The sequence below is a fragment of the Oreochromis niloticus genome, linkage group LG9, assembly GCF_001858045.2.
Source record: "Oreochromis niloticus isolate F11D_XX linkage group LG9, O_niloticus_UMD_NMBU, whole genome shotgun sequence".
NCBI lineage: Eukaryota > Metazoa > Chordata > Actinopteri > Cichliformes > Cichlidae > Oreochromis > Oreochromis niloticus.
This window is the reverse complement of record NC_031974.2, coordinates 9,071,288-9,084,110: the sequence shown is the minus strand read 5'-3', so window position 1 is coordinate 9,084,110 and position 12,823 is coordinate 9,071,288. Positions and strand designations below refer to the sequence as shown.

The following is a 12,823-nucleotide window of genomic DNA, read 5'->3' as shown; positions in this document are numbered from 1 at the left end:
ATATTGTTCTTCATAGCAAGTAGGCTCCAGATATGTCAGGGTAAACCCGTCTTTCTGTTTCTGTGTGCTTGAAGATATTTTTCAATACGCACCAGTCTCAGAAAGCTCTGTTTTCACCCCCAATAACATTGTCTTTCAGGCAAGATGACGTAACTCTATATTATAATCCTAAATCCTTTGAGTATAAACCAATTAAGACTATTTAATCCTTCTGTTTCAAGTGAAAATTGAAATCTTAAAAACAAGGAAAAGAAGGAACACCAGAACAGAGAGCAGAAATCTTTAAGTAGCAGCTGTGGTGTCTCTGGAAGGACAAAGGAAAGCTGCCTGTGTTGTAAAACTGCAAAAGAAACAAAACTCCTCAAACATATTTTACATTAGGGAAAGTAAAGGCTATTGTTTTGAAGGACTACGTGGTCAGTTTATAGATAAAAATGGGAAAAGCAAGTTAAACAGTATTTCATAAATTCGCTGCCTGCTGTGCCACCTGCTAACACAGTTTAGACTTTGAGAAATGGCCGGGATGTTGCCTCTCTCCCTCCCCGTTCATCTCTTTTAGTGAGACAGACTGCGTTGAGGCCGAGGACCTGTTTGGCACTCAGCCTAGGATAGAAATATTCCACAGAGGCAGATGTCAGCGTGGACACCTTCAGCTGGTGAAAACACAAAGCGAGTCAATACCCTGATTGGCAGGTACTCCTGAGTCACAGGTCAGGACAACTACTAATGAATCCATCAGGACGCAGTGCAAACCGATACAGTAACCTCTTGATCTCTTTAACGAGCCTCATCAACAAATAAATGGAAAGATACTGTGTCACCTGTAATCAATGATAACATCCAGTTCTGTTAGGAAAAGGTGAAAGATCCAACATTTGGACTCATTTTTATTAATAAAAAGACCATAAAGTCAATTTTACACATTTGTACTGTTTAATTCACCAAAACGTGTTTTGATTTCTCTAAATTCATCTTCCATGCAGCCCCGACTTCCCTTTGTCCTCTAACAGCTTTGTTGGGGGCTGTTTAGTTAAAGTTTAGATTTTATGACCATTCAGAATAAGAGAAAATGATCAAAGTATTGTTACTGCAAGTAATGGCTCCAACCTAAGACATCTGATTGTAAATATATCCTTGCACTGAGAGAAAGGACACAAATATAAGACACCAGCAGACGACATAACAAAGGACGAGAATCCATCTGAGGTACGAGAAACAAAAAGGGTGCAAACACTCAGTTGATGCCAGATGTCAAAGGGGAGTGACCAGACTGGCTCAAGCTAAGAGGACTGCAACAGTAACTTAAATAACCATGAATTTGAACAAAGGTATGCAGAAGAGCATCTCTGAATGCACAACATGTCAAACCTTGAAGCACAGGTTTGACACAATGTGGTCCTCTTTTGCTTTTACACTAGAGAACCACAGTCTCTGTTTCCTGTTGGGTTCCTCTCCTCTTGGGAAGAACAGGACACAGAGGCTACAATTCAAAACTGGACAGCAGAAGACTAGACAAATATTGCCTAGTCTGATGAATCTCAATTTCTGCTGCTACACCTGGATGGTAGGGTCATTTTTAGGATAAACAACATGGAAGTACAGATCCATTCCGCCTTGTATCAACACTCAGGCTGGTGTTGGTGGAGTAGCAGGGGGTTTTCTTGACACTTTAGGTCCCCAGGTACCAACTGAGCATCTTTCAGCTTCTGATAGCTGCTCATAGCAGGATAACACACCATGTCACACAGCTGGTTTCTAGAACATTACAAAGAATTCATCATACACAAATGGCCTCCATAATCACCAGATCTCAATCCAATGTAGCATCTTTGAGATGTGGTGGAATGAGATATTTTCATCACAGATGTGTTGCTAATAAATCTGCAAATCTGTGAGCAATCTTGGAGGAATACATACGACAGCTTGTTGAATCTATGCAATGAAGAATTAAGAAAGTTCTGAAGCCAAAAAGAGGTCATAATTGGTACAAGCAAGGTGTAACTAACAAAGTGGACAGTTACTGTGTATACAAAGTGCACTAATTGGAGAACAAGACATATGCCAGTGCAAGGAAAGAAATAACAGCAGGTGAGAGCAGTTAACCAGAGGGAAGACAGAGACGGGAAATAAAAGAGACACAGACAGAAAAGTAACTGCGTAAAGAGAAAGGCACAGACAAGACTGAGGGAAGCAAAGAAAAAAATATTCACAATCCCTGAGACCATGACAAGATTGCAGCTGATCTCAATGAGTGGGAAGAACTGAAAGCTGTTCTTTCCACTCATCTTCTTCACAGCAGCATCAAGTGATACTTGATGCTGCTGTGAAGCCTGCACAGAAAGTCCTGAATTGTGTTTTTGGTGCAACTGATCAGAAGAAATATCTTAAAAAATATAGATACTGTCAGGGATGAATTCTGGCACCCTTAGAGCTTATTTGATAGACTAAGGCATACATTGTATCACCTTTCTGTAAAAGCAATCTGCGAAATGAATGCAAGGTTATTACCTTTACATATATGAAATATTAGAACATGTCTGGCCGAGATAACAAGACTTGAGAATCTGTTATGATCCCATTAAATCAGCAACGTGAGCCAAACAGAAAGGAAATATACAGTCTTGTGTCCACAGTGTTTCCGACCTCAGACAGGGAACTACGGCTTTGACGACTATTTGCACATCAACACACATCAACAAAAAGAAAAGAAAAAAACCCGGCTCAGCCTCGAAGCCTCTCCTTTTTCTGTAGAAGTGAAAACACGGGGCTGGTTTTGAAATAAGAAGCAGTCCTCAGTATGGGGACTGTAAAACAGCTTGCCAGCGCTAAAGAGACTCCTCTCCAGAGGAACCTTGACGTGCATAATTCCCACTTTAAGGGCAGCTTTCAATAGTTTCTGTTGCAATCAGCCTCCAGAAAACGTCCCCAGATGTTGCCAAATAAAAAGGCTTTGATATTCCTACATGCCTTCTCCCTCACTGGCAAGCTCGCTGTGTTTGCTGTGTTTAAAAAGAGCATGGAGTTGATGTGTCTGACAGCTGAGTAGCAACATCAAAGCCCTGCAGCTCTCACTTATACAGGTTTGGTTTATACTAACACATACAGGAAAATTTAGAACATATTACTGACGCAATTTTTATACAAGCTAGATTACGAGTCAGATCTCAAACACACTCTTGCTGCTCATTTGGACATCCTCGCATCCTATCAGCACTCACTTAAGATAATGGGCCCTGGTGGGGAGGATATAGAATGCAGAGTGGAGCTTATGCATGTTAGTGAATGGGCAGGCGAGGCAGATAAAGGGCTTTAGAAAACAGACCAGTGGTGGCAATTTGTCAGGATTAAAGCCTGACAGTGTGTTGTTGTCGTGGTGTCAGGTGTTGCTCATTACACCCGAGGTTGTCGGGGAATCGTGGCGTTGATCTGCGAGCATGTCGAGGTCATCTGAAGTCGTGGTTTAATCCTGCACTCCGGCACAAGGCATGGACGGACCCAACAAAGGCTGCGTTGTTTTTTTTTTAATTCGTGCCAGTAATCAAAAAGGGAGATTTTGACCTTCTTAGGGGATAAAGTCTTAAAGAATCTATTTTAGATCAATCTATGGCTGCCTGTGATTAATTTCAGTATCACTTAATTTGCACAATAACTACCAGAAAGAAACACATGAACATGTCAGAGTGACTAATGACTGATTGTCAGGATACAGTTGGCAGATAGTTACACTTTCCAGTGTAAACATAATTAAGTGCAAATGCAAGATTCAGAATGGAGCTGAAAAAAAATACATCAGTAATACAAAGACTCTTCTAACAACAACAGTTAGCTAACAAACTAAAGATTATATGTCATGATGTTGCAAACACAGAGCACTGCTGTATGTTGAAGTATCCTTGGGGGAAGATACTGAACCCTGAACTGCCCCTGATGAGTCAGAGTGAGTGTATAAATAGTTGGTTAAAAACACTTTAAGTTATCAGATATTGTGGGAAAGCACTGTATATGTACCAGTCTATTTAATATTAGCACAGGAAAGATGCTAATCTTTCAAATATCAGCAATGTTCAAGTATCATCGTATGGTAGGAGAGGATGCTGAATTCACCAAACTTCGGCCAAGAGCACGTCTGAGATTGATGACTGTATTGTTTTTAGGAGCTGACAGACGAAGCACTGTGGCACGTTTAATAAATGGCAATTTCATCCGTTATAGGAGACACTGAGATGTGGACTCTTTAGCAAATGACTGTTCAGGAGATAAAAGGAAATAATGAAAGCCTTTACTGCGGTAAAAAATTTCTCCAATAATCTCAGCTGCTTGTTGTATTCTGGCTGGTCTAACGGGAGGTTAATCCATCTTGTATTACGATCCTTCGCAGTGTAAAAGAGAGTGGGGGGTAGTTAGTGGGAAAGACAAAGAACAAAACTAGAGGCAGAGAGGCTCGTATCCTTGTCTCTACATGCACATGAGCTGAATGACGCACCTTTGACCTGTGCAGACATCATACAGACACGACCGCTGACAAACCCCTGATTACCTCCACCTCCAACACCACTCTCTCCTGTAGATCACCCCTCTCTTTAAAGCAGTGCAACACACCAGATAAGAGCCCCGCAGCTGAGAGAGCTACTATTAAAAAAAAACAAAAAACAAAAGGCAAATGTCAAACACAAAACACACAGACACACACAAACACACATATTGCACGTTCACAGCTGACACGCTTGACCTTCAGTGGTGTCTCCTGAGGCCAAACATGTGAAAGGGTACCTGTGCACACATGCTTTCAAGGTGCCTCTGATGAAATTGGTTCAGCCTCATAGAGCTCCTTTTGTAAAGCCAATTCTCGTGCTTGGCAGTGGACAACCTGGGGAAACAATTGGTTTCCGGAAAGACCTGCAGCTGACAGAGGGAGCTGTTGCTGTTGTGGTCAACAACATGTAGCTCGTATTAAAGAAACACCTCCATGGTAAGAGAAACCAGGAGAACATGCTGTCCTTTAGCCTGCAGAAGTCAGGTGATATGTAAATATTATGTACAGAGATTTCCCTGTGTTTGAATGCACCACTTCCTCCTACACACTGTGACATCACTGCAGTGGCTCATACCAAAGAGAAACCATCACAAACCAGACTGGATGAGATCCTCTAATTTGTCCTACATATTCTCTCTTTTTGGGGGGGCGCAGAAAAACTTGACCTAGTTTCAAATTTAAAGCCCATTTTGTAATTTTAATTGTAGCCCAGTGTAGTATATAATAACTATATAACACAGACATGACCTTGTCTGAATACATTAGTAGATAATGTAGTTCTAATAGAAGTGGAGGAGTTTAAGTATCTCAGGGTCTTGTTCATGAGTGGGTGATTGACAAACGGATGGTGTACAGAAACGGTGTGGTAAAGAGAGCTCTGCTGACAATTTACCGGTCGATCTATGTGGTCATAGGGTAGTGACTGAAAAAAAGCTTCTCCAACGAATGGATGAGCAAAGTACTCCCTGGCATATCGTAGCAAGAAGAGGCTGTGAGGTAGACCCATGGCAAACCAGAAAGATTACATTTTTCCCGCAGATGAGCTGGAGGTAGCGGATGGACGGATGGATTGGTGGATGGATGAATGGATGGGTGAGTGGGTGGACGGATGGATGGATTGGTGGATGGATGGGTGAGTGGATGGATGAGTGAGTGGATGGATGGATGGACGGATGGATTGTTGGATGGATGAATCGATGGGTGATTGGATGGACAGACGGATGGACAGATGGACAGATTTCAGCTGGTCATTCAGTTTATTTTAAGTGAGGACTGAAGAGGATTTGTGACAACCTGGCAACCCAAATGCAATCAGCTGATTAACAAAGCACCAGAAAGTGACTCAATCATTAATTTCATCCTTTGTAAGATGCACAGACTTCAGTGTTTGTGATGTGCTGCTTTTCTTTATCACACTTGCACAGCACACGCTGTTCTCGGACAGCAGCACAGGTATGGATGGACGCTGGTGAGGAAAATGAGCTACATTAACACCTGCTGAGGCATTCTGCGCAGCAACCTAAATGTTAATGACTCGAGCAGTTGGCAAGAAAATGGACGGGATAACAAGCTCTGACGAGGCCTGTCGAGTTAATCAATGGCCATGACATCCGATGAGACGGTTGTAAAGGACCAGACAAACACACAAAGGTGCAGTCAATGAAGAGCACAATGCCATCTCAGCAAGTGAGAGCTCAGCAGCCAGAAGCGAGAAGGAGGAAAACTGTTTTACAGAGTCAATGTCTGATGAAATGCACCACATCCACTCAAAGATTCCTCAAATGGAAGCAGATCCGAGGGGGGTTTCACAGCAGGAGGATTGGTGTGTTACAGAGCAAATAAATCAGCCACTTGGCATCAAATGTCGTCAGACAGACTGCGGGCATGTTTCAATCAACAGGCCAAGGGACGCACTGACAGCATGAGGAGGGGAGGGAGAAAACAAAGACGTCCAAAGAGTACAACGAGCATGAATGAGATATGAGACACCAGCAAGAAAGACATACATAAAGCTTGAAGACATCACCAGAGGATGAACTGAGTGAAGACAGTCCCCACAAGACATGAATATGGGTCATGTATATTTCTGGAGCTCATAATGGTAGCTATGTTAACGTGCTGTCACGCACACAGATAAGCACAAAGTCTCATGAATTCTTTCGCTTTCCCTTCATATGAACGCCACTACAAAATGATCTGAAAGCAACTTTTATAGCAGAATTATACAAGATAGCACAAATGTTACACTGTGACCTAAAGTGCTGTAATATTTACAGAGCATTTAAGTGTCCGCACATAAGTTACACTAAATGGACAGAGATATGTGAAGCCATATTAATACAGTTCAATTAGAGGATTAGAGTGAAGAAGCTACTTCAACACAATTATATTCATAAAAAAAGTTCTAAATGGGGGCCTATCATGCTCATTTCGTTCATCTTCGACTCTAGAGTATCTTTGCATGCTTTACAGTCCAAAGTAATCCCATTCCATCCTTGCATTATAAAAAAAATGTGTGAAGTCAAAGCTTTAGGGATTACATCTACATAGGCTTACCTCATTATTTGAAACTTTGACCATGTTGCAGCGGGCCATGAAGGCTCAAGCCTTTGCTGTTCCTCTATTTTGCTACTGCATTTCTTTTCACACAGCCAAAAATACAGTCATGTGAGAAAGAAAGACTTCTTGAACAATGTCCTTTGGACAGGCAAGACCAGAGTGAAGATGTTGGGTGATAGTGGACAGCATCACCAACCACATCCTGTCAGCTGAAACGCCGCACACCAACTGACAGCACTGTGGCTGAGGGGTGATGATTTGGGCTTGTTGGTCACCTTGCAGTGACTGAGTCAACCATGAACTCCGCTATATACAATAGATATTAGAGTCAATTATATTCTAGAGTCAAATGTGAGGCCATCTGTCCAACAAGCACAGCAGCAAATCTTCAACAGAATGGCTGAAAAAGAAAAGCATTGAGGTGTTGCAACGACCCCGTCAATGCCAAATATTAACCTAGTTGAAATTATCTGGCAAGTCCTTAAGAGAGCTCTTAAAAGTATACATAGTTTTTAGGATTTTCACAATTATTGTTACATTTAAATAAAAAAAATCTTTGTGCGGGAAACACTGCATTTCTTTTCAGGGATGCAGGCACACAGTATATTCCATGAATTTGGACTTGTCAGCCTGTATCTCAGAAAAAAGAGCTTTTAATGTGATTAACATTGTAACAAAGTCTACTTTACCACTAATCTAACAACAAATTAGACAAAAGCATAAGCATTGGGAGTTAAACCCTGCTCTCCTGGAGTGGATCCTTGTGGATTATTAATGATGTTTTTCTATCAGCTGGTGTTTCCATACTTTTATTGTGAAACTCACACAGATTTCAGCTCATTCGGTTTAACTGGTTGCTCCAGATGGCATTAAAAGAGAATTAACCATGAGTACTAATGGTGCACTCGTGGTTAGCAGCTTGGTGGCCTTAAAAACACAGTTGGCCAACAAAAGATTATTACGGGTGAGCCAGTTTTCTCTGCACTGAGAGGAGATTCACTAAATGCATGACTGAACAGAGTAAATCTACGATGCCATTTGAATTAGAGAAGGCTGGAAACCTCTTTTATTCTTTGCTTCCAGTGTTTAGTTAAAGTTAATGGGCATAATTTATACATGAAACACCTGCCTGGTCCAGCACGAAGTAAACACAATCAGGGGAGGCCACGTATGGACATCCGTGGATGCCTCCAGGATTTCAAAAACAGCAAGTCCATCTAAATATTTCCAGAGAGGACTTAAGAAATTAACAGTACCACTTACAGATTCAGTGATTATCAAACCTGCAGCTCACAAAAAGAAAACTCCACCTGTGCATAGTTAGGAACTGTTTTCCACCTGTGATTTTCTTTGGCAGCAAAGCTGAAAACTATTTCTTTTCCCCAGAAAATCTAGCAGGAAAGCAAGGAGGTGGTTTGTTTGATCTGTCAGCCAGCTCCTGCTTTCATTCAGGCCACCCGAGGAGTGGACAGATTATCATCGGCAGGAAGCAGAGCAGCAGGATCGGTTCTCAACCTGCCGAGTTTAGGCCTCGAGATGTAGGCAAAGCTTTGCTTTCATCAAATACCTCGCAGAGAAAACCAATCCCAAAAGCTGCAGTCTGCCATAGCAGAACTGAAGAACTTATTACTGCAAAATGGTAAAATTATAAGAAATAATGGCAGCAATTTTAAGATATAACCATAGTGTCTGGTAAGAATCATGTAGTTGCATGAGTATGATGATGCTTTCACAGAGAAACTGAGTTCACGTCTCAAAAAGTTGCATTTTCATTTCAGGCTGAATTGAGACTCATCATCATCTCTGTAGCTGAGCGTCACATGCCCGCAGCTCCAGACTCCAGCATGAGCCAACTTTAATGCCCAGAGAAATCCTGCAAGGTGACATCAAGTGCACGTGAACACAGCATGCTTACTTTAGCTGTCCCGGCCAGACCGTGAGGCTTTAAATCAAAGAAAACCACAAGCATCACACTCGCACAAACCCAAAACCCTGCCAGCACTCACAACTCCTCAAATCCAACTCATCCTTTCCTGCGAGCAAGGATGTGTTTGTACTGTAACACATGCCAGATTTTTATTTGGAGGGAACCCATGTTATTGTAGTTAACAAAAAATGAATGACACATCTCATCAGCCTCATTTTGTGATTAAGGCTGATTAGCTCGTTAGATTTTTCCACAGAAAAACAGCATAAAAAGGCAAATTAGCGTTTTGTGCAATCAGTCGTTTTCTAGAATTAGAAATCATTTTATATCAGGTACCAGCATGCAGTTTGTACATGACACAATATTGGATGAGAACTCTTTTTGAAAGTGAACTTTTAGCTCTTTGTGCAGATCATCATCTCATCTTCTGTCAGAAACGAGCTGTTTTCCTGTCTCCTGTTTCTTCAAATCTCCCTCCCTCAGACTCTTTGGAAGTCTACTTTGGGGTGGCCCTCCTGCCTTTACTCTGTGGGTGTGTCATGCTTGTAGCATGGCAGATTATATTACAAAATTCAGCACAGACTGATGTAAGTAGAAAAACCTTTAAAACTTGTTATTCAGACAAGTCTATGCATTGACCATGTGCTGTGCAACCGTTGCATCATCTCACTGCTTCTTTTAGATCGCTGAACTTGCCTGTTTATTAAACTTAAAGTGTAATAATGAAACCCAAATTGAGAGATTTTTGTTATTCTTTTTCGCAATGAATAAATGTTATTGAGTATCGCCAACACAAATTCCCCAACTCTCTGTGAATGGTACTCATGGCCAGTGATTAATTGAGTGGACAATTTCCATATTAATGATCAAAAAACTGACTTCACAGCCCATTGTTCATTAACTGGGCTGGTTTCAGTCATTCTGCAAATGTACTGTTTATAAGGTTGGGGAAACCTTCAGCAGTCAGCTGAAACTGAAGAAGTCACTTGGATGAGCGACAAAACGTTTCTCCCACTGAAAACGTCCAAATGAAAAGAATCAGCTTTTTAGGATTTACTTACTTGGATGATCGAGGGTGCATCAAGAAAAAGATAATAATGAAAACCAAAGCTACACTTGTAAAACTAATGGGAACCATCACTGAAAGTCAATGAAAGAATTAGGAATAAAATAAAATACTTTTTAATATAAAAAGTAGTCCAGTGAAATTAATAGAACCTAAAGGTTATTATAAAATAAGAAGAAATCATCCCTGTTTCTCAAAGGTTTTTTTAGCATGCTCCATTTCACACCTCATAAGTTCATATCTGAAATGCAAAATGTTCATTAACAATTACTAAAAGTTAAAAACACAAGGGCACAAATCTAATTCTACTTAAATAAACGTCACTCACCAGCGTCGTCAGACTCCTGTGTTTATTTTTTCTGAAAAACAAAGAAACAAAAAAATTCATGTTAGTGCCACTTTATATAATCTGCTTCAGGAACATAGACTGTATATAAAAGACAGCATAGCCACCAGGGTGTCACCCTTTGTGTGAGAAGGTACAAGGCACAGACAGGGACACCTGCAAATTAGTGCTAATTAACAGACTAATAAAATACAAGAATTTCACACATCAAAACTGAAGCGCAAACATTTAGGATGGTGTGTATCACACAAACCAACCACAAAATCAGTCAGATAATCCATTCAAAGAGGTCCACAGATCAGTGAGCTGGCAGATACCAGCTGTCAGTCAAATACACCACATCCCTACCTCCAATATCAAGATCAGAGTGATCATGAAGAGGGAAACTATCGATAGGTGCCAAAACTGGTTTTTGTAACATGCTTTGTCCAAATGTCCAAATTTTAACCTGGGAGTCTCGGGGATTGACTCACTTTTGGGCCAGCCTCAGGTGGCCACTATAGGAACTGCAGTTTCTGGTAGGTTCAGGTCTAATTGTTCTTGCTTGTTCAGGAGCTACACAGCTAACCATCTGGAAAGCAATTCAGACAAGTGTGCTGGCTTAAGGCTCACTAATTAGCAGGATTTCTTTTCAGTTTTTATAAGCAGTTAATATAATAGGGCCCTATCTATTACTGGGATATAACCTTTTCCCAGGTGTAAATGAGTACCGCCCTCTAAATACCACCTCATCTCTTAGAGAATTTAGCAGGTGGATGTCCTTTCCAGCCACTGTGTGGATTAACAGCACCAGGTGCAAAGTGCTGAATGTGAATGCAGTCCCGCTGAGGAGGCAGCTAGCTCGACAGAGATATCAATATGGACACCTGTGGGCCCTCCTGTTGCCATGACCACCAGCAACAGCTGCAGCAGAGTCACTCTATCGTCACCGGCGGCCGGCGGGGAATCAGCACTTCCTAAACAAATTAGTCTGAGGAAAACTGCTGAGGCCCGAACCCTTTAATTACATCAACCCCAAACCAAATTATACGCAGACTCTGTAATAACTAATGCACATCAAACAAGCCCTCCTCCTCTTCCTCCTATCCCACTCCATCTTCTGTGTGGAACATTTATATCGAGGTGTTCATTCCCAGAGGAGAGACGCAGAGAAATGTCAAGACAAAGGAGACATGGCTTCTCCTCCCTCCCTGGCCTTTTCGCTTCTCGTTCTATCACTCTCTCCATTCTTTTCGCTTCCCTTCCTCATTCATTCTCCGTCTCCTTCTCCCTTTATCCTGTCATCTACATTGTGGGGAGCGTCTTTCGCTCCTTCGAGCTTTGGCTGTGTAAGCAGAGCTGGCGAGATGAGAAGAAGAAGCGCTGTACTCTGAATAGTGAAGCACAATAGGCGAGGAGGTTTTGCAAGGAGAGAATTAAAATTCCGCCACCGGTGGAGCAAAATAAGATGCCGCGTGTGTGTCTGTGGGGGGGTTAAAATGAAATGTGTTTTTGATAGAAGAACTTCACTTTCTTGGAAAGAGAGCTTTCAAAAGTGAACAAACACAAGGTTTAGAGAGAATTTATGAGAATAGAAAATGAGCTAAAGCAGACCAGACACATTAAAGTCATTTTTCTCATTGTTCTTTTTCATACAGCTAAATGTGATCCTAAGAAAGGTGCAAGACAGAAAGGAGGGAAAAAAATCTTTCAGGCCTCACTTCGTCCATGCTCTCATGGAGAACACCAGATATAAAAGGCCATTCATAAAAAGGCAGGTAAATACCATCAATCAAAGGATGCATTCAAATTAATACCAATGAGCTCCTCGTACAATGCAAACATCAGACTGAGCTCTTACTACTGGGAGCAGAATATTAATAAGTACATGTATAGTGTACACAGGAAAAACCTGTTCACCAAGGATAATAAGGTCTTTAAGGGATGTTAAGATAATAAAACACGTGGCACCTTCATAATAGTCTCAGGTGACTGCCCAACTTTAAAGACAGTACATCGTAAATACTGAGATTGATACAGTGAAAAATACTATAAATCTCTCTTATTTTATCTTCTCCTTTTAGGAAGACTCTATAGAGTTCTTGTTTTTTGATTTGTTTTTAATAGCTTATCCATTTCAATACTGGAGTTGTTGCTTGGCTGCTTTCAATGATAAGTCTCCCAACCACAGATAGTATACAGGTCTGTAAAGTGAAGCTACCAGGGGCCAATAGCTGTGGTTGCAAAAGGACTTCTGTCCTATAGATGTTTGTGAGAAAATGGTCCTCAACCCCTATGTCAGTAAACTCTCTCCTTATTAGTTCATGGTGTCAGTCACCAGCATATACTCTTTATCTAATCACCTCTCATCAAAAAGTGCTAACATCCCTCTTTTTATAATACCTGTGATTC

The 12,823-nt window shown here is 41.2% G+C and overlaps 1 protein-coding gene across 4 annotated transcripts in view; it reads right to left on the bottom strand.

The window, feature by feature from the left end:
- rnf152 (ring finger protein 152) overlaps nucleotides 1-12,823 on the bottom strand; it is a 57,334-nt gene that overhangs the window by 24,347 nt on the left and 20,164 nt on the right. For all 4 annotated transcript variants that reach the window (XM_019362992.2, XM_019362991.2, XM_019362993.2 and 1 more), the window contains one exon: nucleotides 10,415-10,445. The gene's annotated coding sequence lies outside the window, so the exon portion shown is untranslated. The remainder of the gene's footprint in view (nucleotides 1-10,414; nucleotides 10,446-12,823) is intronic.